The 6,000-nt window shown below is 35.9% G+C and overlaps 1 long non-coding RNA gene across 4 annotated transcripts in view; it reads right to left on the bottom strand.

Moving 5' to 3' along the window:
* Positions 1–2,305: 2,305 nt before the first annotated feature.
* Positions 2,306–6,000, bottom strand: part of LOC129150283 (uncharacterized) — a 210,169-nt gene continuing 206,474 nt past the window's right edge. For all 4 annotated transcript variants that reach the window (XR_008557024.1, XR_008557026.1, XR_008557025.1 and 1 more), the window contains one exon: positions 2,306–2,384. This is a non-coding gene — a long non-coding RNA (uncharacterized LOC129150283). The remainder of the gene's footprint in view (positions 2,385–6,000) is intronic.

The raw sequence follows: 6,000 nt of genomic DNA, 5'->3' as shown, positions 1-6,000 counted from the left end.
CCCACATGCCAGCACCAGGAGGATTCCTGTCTAACATCATGGTGCATGTGCCTGGGACTCTTGCTTTCAGCACTCTAGGACTGCTGTCCTTTCTGACTGATTGCTTCTTGGCTTTAGTAGATCAACATATTGAACATTAGCTCTGTTCAAAGAATCCCAGAAGATAATGTAAATGAATTAGATGGGTGGGTGTAATATAATAAGAGGTGATAAAAAATGTGGGAAACTGGAGAGCTTGTACCCCTTACAGAAGAAGTTGCTATGTAGCTGTGGAAAATTGTTATCATGTGGGCAGCTATTGGGCTGGGGGTGCTAAATATGCTTACTTTTTCAAGAGAATCCAGAAATTTTATCTTTATTTAGAACTTCCCAATTTCTTAACATTGGCAACGATTACAGATGTTTGCAAAATACTGTGTGCGCCAAACCAAACCATGTGGCCCATGGGCTGTAGGATTGTGACTTGTACTTTAGGCGTCATGAAGTTTTTGTGACTTTGTCAGAGTTTCTTCATCTGTCATACTTGAACCAAGCCCAAGGAAAAAATTGACACTCTCAATTATATAATTACAAGAAATTTCCAACTGGAATTCAAATAACTAAGTGAAACTGATAATTATATCAAACTTCTTTTTTATCGTTTTTTACGTTTTGCCAAGTGTTACCAAGTACATTGTCTCAGATTTTCCTCACAAATATTATTATTTTATAGCTGAGGAAAATGGATCCAGAATGACTAAGAAAACTGTCTCATGTTACCCAAATATATGGCAGAACTGGGTCTTGACTTGAGCACTAATGGATTTGTTACTCCAAAACCTTTAAATTATCTACCCTACTCTCAAGTTCACTGGTAATTCCGGGCAGCTACCGGAGATTAATCACCTTTTGGACTCTATTTTTCACATTCATTTTAAATTATCTTTTTATATACATCAAAATCACTTCTTAAATGTGTTTGGGATAAATTGTTGTTCTCAATTATTTAAAGAAGTTATTTTAAAAAGGGGGACATCTGTAATACTTTCAACAATAAAGATAATTTAAAAAAAAAAAAAAGAAAGCACTGGACAAAATAAAAAGTTATACATCAAGCTCTTCACAATGTGACTTTGTCAGGCCTCCACTATTGTCAGAGTATAGTCCCTAACACATTGATAGTGGACCTAGGCATGTGAATTTCTTTGTCAAATGCATGAGGGTAGAAGTGACATTGTGCATTTCTAGCTGAAGACTTTGAGAGGCATCAGGTGTTTCCACTTTCTCTCCAGACCTCCTGTGAGGAGCATATCCCCGTTCTCCTCTGCTCCTTATTTATCCTCAGAAGGAGACATGCGAGGCAGACTAGACTTAACCTGTGCCCTACAGCGAAGCCCAGACCAGCTCAGTCGAGATCTGTGGAACTGCAGGTGATGCCCAGGTCCATGAATAAGAAAAGTAAACATTTGTTGGCATAAGTTACTGACTTTGAGGAGGTTTCTTGCCACCTAGTATTATTGTAGCAGTTCCTGACTACTACACACTGTTATAATCATGTTTGTGCTTAGCCCTTTGAAAATTTATGGAAACAATAGAGAAAATCCCAGAAACAGCTCAATAACAATGTAAGAGGAGTATGTGGTTTGGGAGAATGGTGTTATTATATCTTCCAAGCTAGTACTCCTAAAGACAATTAGATAAGACTCTCACAAAAGAAAACAAAAAGAAAGAAAGAAAGAAAGGAAGGAAGGAAGGAAGGAAGGAAGGAAGGAAGGAAGGAAGGAAGGAAGGAAGGAAGGAAGAAAGAAAGAAAGAAAGAAAGAAAGAAAGAAAGAAAGAAAGAAAGAAAGAAAGAAAGAAAGAAAGAAAAGAAAAAACATGCCCTAGCTAGTATGGCTAAGTGGATGGAGTGTTGGCCTGCGGACCGAAGGATCCAAGGTTCGATTCCGGTCAGGGGCACATGCCTGGGTTGTAGGCTCGGTCCAACGTGCAGGAACAGCCAATCATTGATGTTTCTATCTCTCTCTTCCTCTCCCTTCTTCTCTGAAATCATTAAAAATATATTATAAAAACAAAACAAAACAAAAAACAAACAAACAAACAAAACACACACATGTCTTACTAGAAATATAATACAACTGAGATATCAGGTGATCAATGCCCTTTAAAACCATTGTTGCTGATCCATGACCAGGTTGACCACTATTTAACAAAACACATTTGTGGATTCTTTTATTTGAAAAATAAAGAAAGGAAGAAAAAGAAAAGAACAACAACGAATACAATAGTACCAAAAAAACCTGTTTTCTTTACTGGTTGAATTATTTCCACCTCTAGTCGATTGAAACGATTTTTTTCCTCTTTGACTTTTTTATGAGACACTTGAACTTGGGTGAAAATTGCATCTGTGAAAGAAAGGCACCATTGTTGTTTTTAACTTGGGCTATGCTTTAGAAACAGTCAGAAAGCTTTGTAAAAAGACATGCCTGGGACTCTCTCCCAGAAATTCTGATCTAATTGGTCTGGGTAAGGCTGGGGCATCTCTCTGGGTGACTCTAATATGCAGCCAGGGTTGAAAACCACCATCCTTACAGGAGAAAGAAAATTTCCAATAATAATAAAAAAAGTTAAAAATAATCTTACAATAAAAGATAACATTTTAAAAATGCTTTAAAGTAAAATAACAACAACAACAAAAAAAGACCCAGGAAAACAACTTGGCTAATAAAAGAAAAGGTTGAGCATATCACCTTTTCAATTCATACCTTCTTTGAGGTACTAGTAAACTACCAACTCAGAGATTAACACATCTCACCTATTCCAGCCAGGAGTAAACTAATCCTGGCAGCTGAAAGGGCAACATCTTTCATATTTCTCATTCTCAATCGCCAACTTAAGACATAAAATAAATTTTCTTTATTTGAATGTCTTGATAATTGAGTTTCTAATTATCAGTGAACTACATGAACATGATGATGTGGAAGGAAGAAATAGAAAAACGTATAGTCTCCTTTCACTCTTTTTTACTCAGCAATAAGCTGAAAGTTGAAAATGGTGTAGAATGTACACATATCAAAATGTGAAATAGAAACACTCGAGTGAGTTTTGTGGCATTTCCAATGTTATGATTAGAGCAAAATATATATGCATGTATTTTCTATGAAAGAATACAGTTTTATGATTCTGTCTATGAGTTAAACATTCACATTTGCATTTAAAACTGGCATTGTACAATATAAAGATAAATGGCAAAATTCATGGTAACAATGAAATTATTTCATATTTCTTTGCTTAGGACAGCATTAAATGCCAAATTAAAAACACCATGACAATTCAGGAGAGAGACAGTGGAAGAAAACTTTAATAGCATGTTTCCTGCTTTTTAAAAAAGGGGGGCTCCTTGTTTTCATTTTGTCACTAAACCCTGAAAATTATGTAGCCAGCCCTGGATCACTCAACTCCTTGCTCTTCAAAGTACTAAGTCCCTTTCCCCTTCTAAACCTGAGATTCCCTACTCATTCTTCAAAGCCTAATGTAAATGTCACCTTCTCTGTGAAAATCGAATCAAAGCCTCTAGGACAAAGTTGGGTACTGCTTTCCCATTATAAACCATGAGGCCTTTGAAGGCAGCGACTTGGAGCTATTATATCTACCATATAAGTAGGCATTCAATTTAAAATGTATTGAATGAGATGGTGGTCAGGGAAGCTAAGTAGAAAAGGGATTTATATTCTGAGATTTGCCCTAGAATCCTACACTCATCTAGACATGACACTGCTTATGTCTCTCGGACTTGCACTGGCTGTCTAATGAAAGCTCTTGTAATTTAAAAGTTTTCTGCTTACTGAGTCAAGACCCCTTTGTCTGTTCCTTTCAAGATGAGAGTATGACTGGTACAGCCAAAGGTGATCTTATTTCCAGCCATTAAGCAATATTAATTTCATGGGCTACAGAGAGAAGAAGCTTATGCAAATGAATATGATTTTGCTGGCACACAATTTATTAATATGAATAGGTTAGCAATTCATGATCCCTATCCTTCCCCAGTCGATATGATTCATAAGGTCAAGGTTATTTTTTTTCCTGAAAAGAAATTTATATTAATATGCAGATAACTTCTCAGAGGTAGGCTCAGGACTACTCGCATTCTAAATAGCTTCTTCTACTACATGAAAAGTCAATGAACTGCAGAGCAAATATGAAAAGGAAATATGAATGTCTCTGTAATCCCACAGAATTCAGAGTGAGCACAAGGACACTACCTGCTGAACTTGATCTAACACTCTAACCCATTCAAGAATGGGCCAGATGTGTCTACTCTAATGCATAACTCTTCTGAGAATGAAAACGCATTTTTTCACAGTGAAGAATGCTGATGGCATTTCCTGTGCTCATGAGAAACCTTATGAATTTCCATGTCATCAATAGTACACATTGGTCATGGATCTTTCATGTTAATATCTGGGCAGTATATAATATGAAATATATTCATGAAGAACAAATGAAAGAGCACTTAGCTAAAATAGGTATTTATCGTGTCTGCTATGTACTCATCCTTCCTTGTTTAGAGTCATTTTTTTCTTAGAGAGAATACAGTTAACCTAGTGTCCTTGTCATGGTAGTTTTGTGTTGTTTCTAAAACAGTGGGGAGGAGCAGTATTCCTTGAAATTAAACTGTAAGTGCGTGAGACATTTGTTAAGTTGATGTGAATTTTACAATCACAAAATTGATTTTTTTAAATTGAGAAATGCCTGGGTACATGTATATACGGAGATCTAACTTTTGACCTCAGTCTAGCAGGGTGTTATTCAGAAATATCAAGAGTATTAACCTGTAACCCAAAAAGGAGAGTAGGAATTCTTGAAATTAGAAGAATAAAAATTATAGATTATTTAGTCCATCTTTTCACCATGCTGGAAATATATCTCTAGTCAGCATAAAGAGTATGAGGGCAAGTAAGAAAATATGAATGAACAAATCAGTTAATGAATACACTTACAATCAATGATAACCCTGCCAATTCTTCTTTCAAGATCTCTTTTTTAACTGTTTAACTTCTTTCCATCTCCGTTGCAAAAATATAATGAAGGTCAACATTGAATCACATCTGAATTCCTTAAAAATCCCCTTAACAACCATGACTTCAGAAAACCTCATTCCAGTTTTCCACATTATAACCAAAGTATCATTTTAATATAATTTTGATTAATTGCCCCCAAAGCTTACATTTCTACAGTGATCATTCCATTGCTCTTAACGTCCCAAACCCTAAATGTATCTTAGACAGTTCCCCTAGCTCCTGGGACTGCTTCTGTCTCAAGCCTCAGTTCCTTCTCCTTTTTCGAAGTCTCAGCTTTGTTCTCTAAAATTTAGTCATTATGAACTCTTACTCCCAACCATCATTTTCTTCACTTTGATCTCACTAACTGCTATTGAAGGGACAAGTATCCCTTGAAAATGATGACAGGGCATATAATTTCTGCTTTCCAGATTAGATCCTCAGGATACATATACTCTATTACTTTATATTTTCACTTTCATAATACTTTTCACAGTTACAATTATTTGTTCAATGTCTATATTTTCTACTTTCTTTATGATGTGTGAGGGTATGACTATAACTGGTTTCTACACCTCTCTATAGTTAGTGTCAAACAGTATTTTGACAAATAATGGCTGCTTCATGTTTGCTACGTTAGTTGAAAACAAGGTTCAAATGCTTCCTAGGGAACTGTGAATGCCAAGCTACAGATTTTGGACTTGATTCTGAAGGGAATGGAAAGCTAGTGAATGCAATTGAGCAAGGAAATGACAGAATAGCAACCATTGTTTAGAAACACTAATCTAACAGCTTTCTGGAGAATGGTCACAGATAAAAGGCTACTATAATAATCCAGTTATGACTAAAGTAACTTACAACCTAAACATATTGTGTAGAAGATGGGCAGTGACAATGAAATCAAAGTATGTCACAGCTTTATCTGTGTGACTTGGTGTGGCCTCTTTATTTCCCTAGGCTA

The sequence above is a fragment of the Eptesicus fuscus genome, chromosome 9 (genome assembly GCF_027574615.1).
Source record: "Eptesicus fuscus isolate TK198812 chromosome 9, DD_ASM_mEF_20220401, whole genome shotgun sequence".
In the NCBI taxonomy this organism is placed as follows: Eukaryota; Metazoa; Chordata; class Mammalia; order Chiroptera; family Vespertilionidae; genus Eptesicus; species Eptesicus fuscus.
The sequence above is the reverse complement of the archived record's forward strand: the minus strand, read 5'-3'. Positions and strand labels throughout refer to the sequence as shown.